Source organism: Zonotrichia albicollis, chromosome 7 (assembly GCF_047830755.1).
Source record: "Zonotrichia albicollis isolate bZonAlb1 chromosome 7, bZonAlb1.hap1, whole genome shotgun sequence".
In the NCBI taxonomy this organism is placed as follows: domain Eukaryota; kingdom Metazoa; phylum Chordata; class Aves; order Passeriformes; family Passerellidae; genus Zonotrichia; species Zonotrichia albicollis.
The window spans coordinates 35,805,939-35,817,381 of record NC_133825.1 but is presented as its reverse complement, the minus strand read 5'-3'; the positions used below and the strand labels follow the sequence as shown (position 1 = coordinate 35,817,381).

Genomic DNA, 11,443 nt, shown 5'->3' with positions numbered 1-11,443 from the left:
TACAAATAAATAAACACATACCAGAGTAATTTTATCAAAACAAAATTCACCATGAAAGACTAAACTGGGACCAAATCTATATTCTCCTGCAAGATTTAAGAATAATTTACCTCTGCGTGCACTGTAATACATCATCAAAAGACAAGTTTAAATATTTCACAGGGCATCTCTGAATGCCTGACAGTAGAGATTTAGGCCCAGTGAACTGTGTTACTGCATTTAGAATATACTCAAATATACAGACAGTAGCTTTTGTTTTAAGAACAGCATAATCACAATTGTGTGCTGAGACTGAGGACAGTATATTACACTGCTGCTTTCCTCCTGGAATAGAAATGATATTTAAGGGACTTCTGTCACTCATGACTACTAGTTCAGAACAAGCACAGATATATAAAGAGCCTTGCATTGTGCTGTGTGACCCATCCAAAATTGCTCAGGTACTCACCCATACATTGCCAAGAAGGAAGCTTTTGACTGACCAGTAGAAATACCAATGTGAGGTGCTTCTTTCCAGAATGAAAATACAATTGAATGCAAATGGAAAGAACTCACAGAGAAACCATCACCACCACAACAAAACCCAAAACATGTCAGGGCATAATATTTCAGAGGAAAAATGGGAAAACAAAAGCTGGTTAGTATGCTAACTTACACCTGGACTTTCAGACATCCTCCTAACCGTGTCTTCTGCTATATTGTTACATGTATTATCGGATCCGTAATATCCTGACAACTCAATTTTTATTTAAAAGTCTCTATGCCTCTTGTGCTAAGATCTGTAGCAAATTTTTTGTATAAGGTTCAGTTCCCTTAGAGGAAACAAAAGTTACTGATTTACCCCAGCTACTTTGACTGTAATTTGTCAGCCCAGCCTTATTACCCAAATAACCTGCTGCAGAAACTCGGGAAGAATTCAGGCCCTAGGTCTGCCCTAGACACCAAAAGGAAAAGACATTAGTTGTTCTTCAGACCTTCTACTATATCAGCCTCTAGCACAAAGCTGCTTCATAATTTATTCCTAATCTCACCACAAACTAGGGAATGCCAGAAGAGTTTTATCTATGACACCTCTTGGCACAACTTTAGTCAGCTAAGGATCTGCCCAGTTAGTTCAGCTCTCCATTTCTTTTCTGTTCATTTCACTGCCAGAACGGTGAAAAAGGTACAGAATCAATCCTGTTCTCTTTGTATTTCTTCTAGGAATGCTTCCAGGAATGATCAGAAAACAGATAATCCAGGAGATTCCCCCAATGGGATGTAGAGAGGAACAAGGTTAGTCCTGTAACTTCCATACTGCCTGTAGCCCTCTCCTCTGGAACAGTGAGTGTCTTCATCATCTCAGCTTCCTATTTCATCTTCTTTGATTCAGCTGAAAGTGGTGAAGGAAGAAAGCCTCAGTGAACTCTACTGTCTCATTCCAACACCATTTCTCTCCTTTCACAGGATAAACACACAGTTCCAGCAAAGGAAGTGGAATTTATTATTGTTTTGCTCTCAAAAATGCTTCCGGATGAAAGTACAAGTGTGATTTTTAAAAAGTAGTAAAGATTAAAAACAACATTCATAAAAAAATCTAAACCCAGTCCTCTATGAAATAGTGTCACATTCCTTTTTCCTCTCATATAACAATTGTTTACATTCAAAAAATTTAACAGCATTTGCAAGATGAGATATAATTATCAAATGATGAATCATCAGGATTGTAAATGAATACAATAGCCAATGTTGAGATGAGAGTGCTCATGTCTGCATTTCTTCACTTTGACCAAAGCATTTACAATCACAAATTCTGCTTTTCCCCTCATCTTGTTTAGGCTTCTTCTGTAATTATAGCTGTATAGATAAAGGAAACCTTTCAATGTGAAACCATTTTTACAGCAGTTATAGGATGGAATTTATTAGAAACATGGGCTCATATTAGAAAATTCAAATAAATAAATTTATTTGCATTTCCCTTATGGAAAAGCAAGTGTTTTATCAGTTTCTATAACAGAGTTCTTGGGGATTTCTCAGCTGTGTTAGATACCTAATTGCAATTCCTACCTTAGAAACTCTTCCTGTAAATCCTTAAGTAGTCTTCCTAGAGACCAGGTATCACATGTAAACAGGTGGAGAAAGTAATTTAGTAATCATCTCTCCATCTCTGTATGAAAAACAAAGCACGTTGACATCTCTGGAGAAAGAAAGAAATTAAGCATGTTGGAATTAAATTCGGCTTAGTTTACAAAATTTTAGCACACTCCATGAAATACAAACAGATCTACCAAATGTTTCCTGCCCCCTTTATATCAGTGTCCAGGGTCAAACTAGTGGAATAACATAAGCATGACTGTTGTTTTCTTAACAATTTAAATTTTAAAATTTTTATTTCTCCAAGCTGACTTATTATTGTAGAGTAGAGCTCTTTTACCTTGCTGTGTCATTAAGGAATCTTGAGAGTAATGTTAAATTTCTTCTAGCTATATCAATTGTCTATAGGTATGCTTGATTGATAATACAAAAGAAAAAAAACCATTAAAAGTTGGCATATCTGGCCAGATGTTGTTTATGTAGCTATAAAAAGTATCAGTCAGTGATTATTTAGTAGACATTTCTTTTTTATTACTAGTGATCAATGGAAATGCAGACCATTACTTCTCACATTTCGTACAAGACTGTATATTCACACACAGGAGATCCATCCGTCCATCCATCCATCCATCCATCCATCCATCCATCCATCCATCCATCCATCCATCCATCTGTCATAAAGAAAATTTCATTGGTAATGAAATAACCAATATTGTGTGCATCATTTTTCCAGCACCAAAATTCTTCTTTAGAAGGGGACAAAGGGGGCTTGGTTTCTCTGTTTCCTGCTGCTGTTAGGTCTAACACTCAGAGCTGTGGATGGCAGTGAGTGCTGCAGGGTGCTTCATTCCTTGTGATGCTTGTGCTTATTCATAATTGCCAGGGCTGCCTAGGGCTCATCATAGGCTTAGCACCTCTTCATCTATTTGTATGAATCTAAATAATGCATAGCTCTCACAAGTCTGTCTTTGCACTACCCCAAGAATTTCTCCCTGTTGTCCTTTATGAAATGTGAATTCTTGTAAGCATAACTCAGGATTATTTTGCCTGTGTGCATTAGTTTGCATTCTGCAGCAGTCTGTCAATTTAACTTAATTCTGAAGATGTCTCTATTTAAGAGAATATGGGATATTATAAGAAGTATTATTCACACAATGTCTCCATGGCTTATTTTGGCCTATATGCTCCGAGGTAAGATGAGAATCTATAAGGAACATTAAAGAGAATGAGATATAAAGATAGTGCCTCTGATTTTCCCTATATACAGGTAATTTTCTATGGTAAAATTACTGAAAACAGGTTACTCCAGAGATTCTTATGCCTCTAAAGGAGTGCAGGACCTGTTATTTTTCTGAACAAAACCAGGATTTTTTTTTCTTTCAATCAATTTAAAAATAATCATACAGATTTTCAAATTATAAAAGAGATCCTGAAAACTTGCTGCATGGTGCCCAGAGAAGCAAAGTCCTATTGCAAAGCATAACTGATCACAGTCCAGAAGAGAGTTCTCTATCCTTTGAAGCTATCCAATATGACAAAGTGAAAAACCTTCTTGTAATGAGCATTTTGGAAGGAGCATTTCAGAGTTCAAACAGAGTGGTGGAGATGTTTGAACACTTTGCATTTCTTTTTTTCATCAACATTTCATTTATATTTTTCTATGAGTTATTACATTTACTGCTTCCAAAGTTTCAGACTAGTTGAGTGCAATGGACTCATTACACACCTACCAGGTTTAAGGAAAAGGAGAATAGAGGGCAGACCTTTACAGAGAATATAAACAATGAATGAAGAATCAAATCACTCTCTGTAGGATTATAGCACAATAAGAAGAGCTTAAACAGAAGTATAAAAAAAATAGTAAGTATAAAAGCTTAGGACATCACTCCATCAAAATTTAAATCTATTAGCAGCTTAGATGATGAAAGTTTTTTTCTGTTTAATTTTAATATAGATCAAGTAAATGAGATATAGAAGATAATTAAATAGTGTTTCTGTTTACTTAAAAAAATCCCCCACAAAAATTAAAATTCACACAGTGTGTTGTTTTGAAGTTGGGTATTTCAGTGATTGCCTTACTTTTGGGGGCATATGCCCATGAGTATCACCTAAGAGTTCTGCAGTAAGGCCTAGAGCAATAAATGAAAAGAAAAATCAGTGTAGGAAGAGACTGCAACTAATAAATATTTGATCAGATACACAAATTCACACAGTTTGATAATGCCTTGAGGAATTTGCCATAAATTATTAACTCCTGCAATGTAAACATGTGGTATTATGTTCCTTAAGAAACAGCAGGCCAATAAAGAGCTATTAATTTTTTCAGGCAATTTTTTTCCAGAAGTACATATATCTAAAATATTATGGGCTTATATAAAGTCATGTGAATAAAATAATGTGTGAATAAAAAATGAAAACCATAAAACATAAAGAAAGGTGCCCCAGAAGCATAGAAGCTATAGAGTCATTCCCACTTTTCTGAAGAATTATACAATTTTAATATAGGAACTGAAGGTGTTTTTAACAATTAAATTACCTTAGAAAAAAAAAATCAGTCCTAAAGTAAAAAGTAGTTGGAACAGAAACATCTCTTGACACTTATCTTGGCTATTGAAATGCCAAATGTTACTTCAACAAAACACATTTGGAGTAGGTTTTACATTTAACTCAGGAGCAGCTGAAAGAGTAACATCACAAGATTGGACTGCGCAGCACAAAATATGATTTTCAGTTCTTCTACAGTGCAAAGAGATTCCTGTAGTGACAGAATCTTTGTTCAGTTTCTGTAACTGTGGGTCGGGCAGTGCTCCTGCACATCCTCCCTTGCTGCAAGGCAGTGATCGCTGAAATCCAGGGACCTGCCAAAGGCAAAGGTGCTCCTTGCCCCTCTCAGAGAAAGCTGTGTGAGATTCAGGCACAGCACAGCAGAGCTACCGACAGATGGTGAGAAATGGCCAGCTGCTAGGCAGCAGGGTGAGCTTAAAGAGAGAATTTTCCATTACTGTTTCATTGGAAATGGAGGGAAAATACTTCAATTGTTCTCAGGATGGATTAGAACTTCAGAGTTCTCACTACCAAATACAGCAGCTGGGAGAATCTAGGCAGTCTTCATCTTTCATGAGGATTTTTCAGTATTCATTTGAAGATGCCCAGCAGTCACACATACAGGGATATTTATTAACCATATCATGTCACCCTTTGCCCTTGCAATTATTCCTTTAGGGGGCCTCTAAAAAGGAAAGATCATTCTTTTTGATCACTCTAAAATGAAATAATGAACTGAAATGCATTTCAGTCTGAATAAATTAATCTGAAACCAAGCATGAAAAGCACATAAAAAACATTCATCATCTTCACATTTCTGCACAGTAAACTCTCCTGCCTACGAACTCTGTATAACTCATGTCTGCAGGAAGCAGCATGGAAAATGTTCTGCTTCTGCAAAACTAAAAATGCCGTACATAGATGGACATTTTACACATCAGATACCACTGGGAAAAGCTGACTATATGAACTGGTGAATGTACTAGAGAGTTTTCATACATTTCAAATTGAAGTTTTTGCTGATTGATCCTAGTAAATTACATAATATTTTTTAGGAAAAAGAAGGAGTAAGTTTTTCTCCACAGTGTCTTAATCATTGAAACTGTCAGGAAGAGCATTGTAGTCTGTTAATTTATAGTCTATGTATTTACAGAAATGCATTGAGTCCCACAATGAATTCCATGCAATTTTTTTCTCCAAATTGAACCTTTATAAAAAATAATTTTGCACAGGAAACCTTAAAGTTATTTTGCTTCATTTTATGGAGGGCAACTATTCAAGTATTTCGGGATTAATAATAACAAAAGCAAAGTGTAAAAACTTGAAATATTTCTATTCCTATTAAACTTGCAATAAAAAAACCAGAAATCTGTCTATCCATGATGGAATAGACAATCAACCCACAAATCTGGTTTGATTGATTGTCATGCACAAAGCTAAGGAAGCATTAATGTAGATAAAACATTCTTACTGGAGCCATGTGAGTTTCTTACGCACTAATTCCCACAGATATTTATGTTGGACTGTTTAGGGTGCAAGTAACCCAAATGTTACATCCATTTTTCCTTTGTTTTAAATTCAAAGTCTCCATATTCTGTCTGAGATCAAAGTTTTGGCCATCATACTCCATGTAAACTTTGCTTGATTTGATGAATGTGGAGGAGTCTGTAAATTTTGATAAGCCAGTTTTAGGTTAAGGAATCTGCCTCAATCTAAGAGTAGATTACTAGAGTAATCTCTAGTATAAAGTGCAATGATTCAATGTTTGAAATTTACAGTAATTTCAGTTTTGTAGTAACTGGGCAAATAGAAAGCCAGTTTAAATTAAATGGAAAATATAATAGTTTATAAACTCCTTGTTAGTATTTCATGCAAATAAAATATACATGCACATTTAATTTTCCTAAAGTATAAGTTTTAGTAATAAAGACCTTGTCACCTGTTAATATTTAATTACTAAATTTATCAAAAGCACAGGAGAATACTGGCAGAGACATTTACAGATAATTCTGTGAATGAAGAATTCAGCTGACACTGAATTTCAACATCTACTATGTTCTCCTTTTAATTCCAGTGAAGATTCTTTCAGAACTAAATGTATATTTCAGCATTTTATACAGAGAGACAAATTCCATATGATAGTTTGAATCTTTATACAACATTTGGTCCTACAAGCTAATATTCAGCACTAGAAGAGGCCATGCAAGAGTTTTCTAAGGGACGTGAAGGGGCTAATATATTTTAAATTTATGTAAAAGATGCCATTGCAATTAAGGCAGAGATGTGCCTTTTATGAGCCATAAAAACATGATTGTTTAGAGAGATCCTTTCACCTGAATATGGGTGGTGCAAATTTTTCTGTGCACACAAAGGAATTAGTCAAGCTGCAGGGGGAGGAGGTGGATTTTTTGTTGGTTTTGGGTTTTGTTGTTTGTTGGCTGGCTGTTTCTTTATATATATATATATATATATATTTTCTATCTTAACAACCATACCATACCAAAATTAAACAGGTGATAGGCAGTGACACAACAAATTGATTGAGGACTTTTTAAAGGTTAGTAGCAGTCTCAAGGCTCTAAAAACACTCCTTAAAAGTCACTGTACATGATGTGCAATTAGGTGGCTGAGATTCTGCAAAATTTGGCACATGTCAGAGACAAGATTCCCTGCAGAGCTGCTCTGACTGCAGAATAGATGTGACCTTTTAGGGTCATAAAAAACAATAGTAGAGTTAAAAATCATGCATTCCCAAGTATTTAAAAAGAGTTCTAAATGCTTTAAAATCCGTACATTCCTTGTCCCAATAGCCAATCAAGTTTAGTCCAGAGAAAAACCCCACAGAATTAAACTCACCGTGGTGAACTTGGTCTTGCAAGGTCTCCAGGGCCCTTTATCTACCCTTTAAATTGGACAGGACAAGGCAATTCCATACTTTCTTCTGATTGAGATTTCAATAATGCTTTTCCACTATAGCTTACTAGAACTCTTTCTTTTCTCTAAAAAGAAAGAGAACACAAGAAACTAATCATTATCCTGCAAAATTCTTTATTTTTGCTCTGAGCTTGAGCAAAGGGCATAAAAAAAGTGAATTTAAATTAGCATAAAATGTTGTAGAGATATTAAGTTAATTCACTGCCTTCCTTTGCTTGTCTGGTAAACTGGTAGATTTTCAGAGGAAAAATAGCTTTATGACTGAGAATCCAGAATTCTGGTCAAATAAGCTTTTGTAGGATTCGGTCACAAACATTTCTCTGCTTTATTCCCAAGGTATTTTCTTTGTATCAGAAGAACTTGGTGAAAAGCATATTGTGACAGGAGAGACTGACTGTGGACAGTGAAAGTCCACTGAAGATTATTACAACCCTTCCACTGCCTTAAATGGATCAGACACCTAGGAACAGAAAAACATGATAGAACTGGTTAAAAATGTGATAGCAGAGGTGAACTACCTTAAAACTGGACATTGCAGAGCAGCTGCTGCAGAGACTCAGCTGTACCCAGGGATTTGCTGCAGGACTTGCTGTGCAGGGCTGCAGGACTGAGGCAGATACTGAAATTTTCACAACAATGAAGTACCAATGAAATAGTCACAAGTGAGGAATATCAAGTGAGGAAATCAGTTTCCATCTGCTATCCTGTATGGTCTTAATTGCACAACAAAGTAAACAGAACATATCAAATATTATTTTTTACGGTTACTGTCAGAATGAGAGTTCCTTTTGGAGGGTTGGCTTCTTTTCCTAAGCAGCTGATGACAGGAGGAGAAAATGGCCTCAAGCCATGCCAGGGGAGGTTTAGGTTGGACCCTAGGAGGAATTTCCTTGAAGAAAGGGTGATGAAACATTGGAATGGACAGCCTGGGAGGTGCAAAGTCACCACCCCTGGAGGTGTTTAAGGCTGGACATGTCGCACAGTGCCATGGTCTAATTGACAAGGTGGCATTCAGTCATAGGTGTGACTGGGTGATCTCAGAGGTCTTCTGCAACATAATTGATTCTGAATTGCTTCTGAATTGTATTTTGGCATAAGACTAGGCTGATAATGATTTCAACTACATGGAGAAAACAAATTCACTGCCCTTCCTACCCTGCTAATGAGATGTGAATGAACAGTGAAAAGGATTGCCATGAGATGGACACATTGATCATCACTCTACACAGTAAAGATAGTGAAAAGCAAAGGGTAAATTAGAGGAGTTGAGGAGCTTCAAAAAATGCTTTAACATCTTTGCTGCTGCTTTGGAAAAGATATCACTCTCTTAAAAGGCACATTAAAAGTAAGGAAGTGACAAGACTTAGAAGGTATGTTTGGCCTCAGGGCAAGTACCATCTGGCACTTGTTTAAAATGAGAGTGAAGCAGTTAGAGAGCTTTGGAAGTGAATGTTGTAACAGGAAAAAATGTGATACATTTCAAGAGAAGGTCTAAGAGTGAGAGACTTTAGATTTTTTTTTCCTGTTTTGTTTTAAATCCTGTGTACATTTTTTAAAAGGTTAGTGCATGATTTCCAAATATCACTGCACATCCATGCATGGGTGCATTGTTTCATAAGCCCTGGTCTCTTTCACTGTTTTAGTGACCTATCAGTGCTGGGAATCTCCATCTTCAGAGCTTTCTGAACAGATCTGAATAAGTAATTGATATGTCTTTGAAAATTACATCATGAAGGGGAAAGGATATGTGTTCAATATCAGCAAAGATTTTCTAGCAGTGAAAGTATTGAAATTTTACTGTTAATTGGGAAACTGGTGTGAAGTAGAAAGCTTAAGTTTGTGAGCCACGTTCTTGTGAGATGATTCAATCAGCTGAGAGGGAACAAAATGAGCAGTGTCCTGAAGTAAGGAAGCAAACAGAATACAATCCCAGTTTCAGGTGATCTCAGATAATATCTGAGTATAATAGCCTAAGCTGAATTCTGAATTTTATGCTGTAGCAACTTGACAGATGTTGACACCCAAGATAGCTCATTTGCAGCTAGCTTGGTTATCAATGTACTAGATTTAGATCTGCACCCTCATGAATAAACTAAACTGATACCAAAGAACCCCAAAACCCACAAAGTCAAAAGATGACATTTTTCAGTTGCTAATGTACAAATCCTGTGAGACTCCCTAATGACTCCACAATAAAAGGAATAATAAATTCTTATTGTGGAAAAGAAATTGAACATAACTGGCATTCCTGAGACTTGATGTGATGATTCATCACTTGGATGCTAATATAGCTGGTTGTTGCATACTGAAAAAAGATGGACCACGTGAAAGATGTGGTACATATTCAGCATTCTACATCTCTCTCTCTTAGAGCTCCTGGCAAATTAGGAGCATAGGCTTTAAATGCATCTAGAGAAAAATGTTAACAGCGACAAAGTAGAAAGCTGTTACGGACTATCAGATCAGATGAGTTTCTTTTAAAATGCACGTCAATAATGTGTTCAAATAAAGAAGAAAAAGCATTTTTGCATAAAATAGGAGATATGCATTTGTTGTTTTGTGCATGTGGTGATAAAGAAATGTTTACTGAATAGAACAAAAAATAAACAACAACAAACACCCCAAACAAACACTGCAGGACAGATATTGACTGATAAAGGCATGGAAGTTATATATATCAGTGCTCAAGTATTCTCTGTGTGTGTGTGTGTGTATATATATATGTAGCTGCATATATATATTCCAAAGCTGATCCAGTCACATAAACACATAAGACTGGAATAAGACTGGGGCTATGATCCATAAAGATCCATTTTCTATCAGTTCTGGGAAAAATGGATGAAAATATTTGCATTTTTATCCTTCTGTGTTCTTTTCAGAGACAAAAATGCCATTTGATTTTGATATACATAATGTTTAAAATACTCAGCTGTTTTGATATTACTTGGTTTTGTTGAATTGAAAATCGAAGTGTAAGATGCAAAAGTGTGGATATAAAATCTGAAGCATTTTGCATGGGAAGAATTTTTTAAAAGATCACTTATGGAACATCAATTTTACTTTCCACAAAAATGCTCAAAGTTTTCTAATATTGTACAGCTAAAAAACTGCAAACCTCGAAGTTCAAGATTCTAACTTAGAGTATTTCTATTTCACACAAGACTATTTGAGGACCATTAGTGCTGCCTGGGATTTTTATCTTCTGCTGTTATTCATTTCTTGACAGCAAACTCTGTTCTCCCACTGGCTGCTGCTCAGCAGTGTATCTGTATTGTTAGACATGTGACTTCATTTGGTTTCCTTCAGAGTGAAGGATGGAAGCTCAAGTAACTGCTGCTCCAAAGTTTCCAGAGTCTTTTCCACTTGGGGGAGAAGCATCATTTATCTTTAAATTCATGTGCATAACATACAAATCAGCTACTGCATGCAATACATCTTTCAAAACCTACAGACATTTCTTATTCTGATAGTGCTCATGGATAACTTTAATAAACCTTATCCCAGATGTGGTATCCAGAGGTTCCAGATTTCGTCTTCTAGGAACTGCCAAATAGAAAACCAAATAGAAAAGGCACAGGGGAGAGGCAAGTGCCTTTCTGCTTCCAGCTGCCTAAGACTTTCCTGAGGAAACTACAGACTCTCTACTTGCACTCCAGCTTCTGTACCCTTATTCTTGGTACGCAACACATCTGTCTCTGTGGCATTATAAAAAGGCATAAATGGTAAGGAAATGTTTCCTTACTTTGAGATTCGTCATCTGAGTTCATATGATTTGCAGTATTCTACCTCCTGGAGATGAAGAATCAGTAGTGTAATACTGGTCTTCCTCATGCTTTTTTCTCCTTCTAAACATTAGGGGTTTTTTTTACTAATGTATGTAGAGGCATAGAGG

General features: G+C 36.1%; 1 long non-coding RNA gene across 1 annotated transcript; it reads right to left on the bottom strand.

Annotated features, from left to right (window-relative positions):
• Window positions 1-13: 13 nt before the first annotated feature.
• LOC141729502 (uncharacterized) lies at window positions 14-7,598 on the bottom strand. Its single transcript, XR_012581007.1, has 3 exons — window positions 7,474-7,598; window positions 2,047-2,176; window positions 14-1,372 (listed from the first exon to the last, which is right to left on the bottom strand). It is a non-coding gene; the product is annotated as an uncharacterized LOC141729502 (long non-coding RNA).
• Between the last annotated feature and the right edge of the window lie 3,845 nt (window positions 7,599-11,443).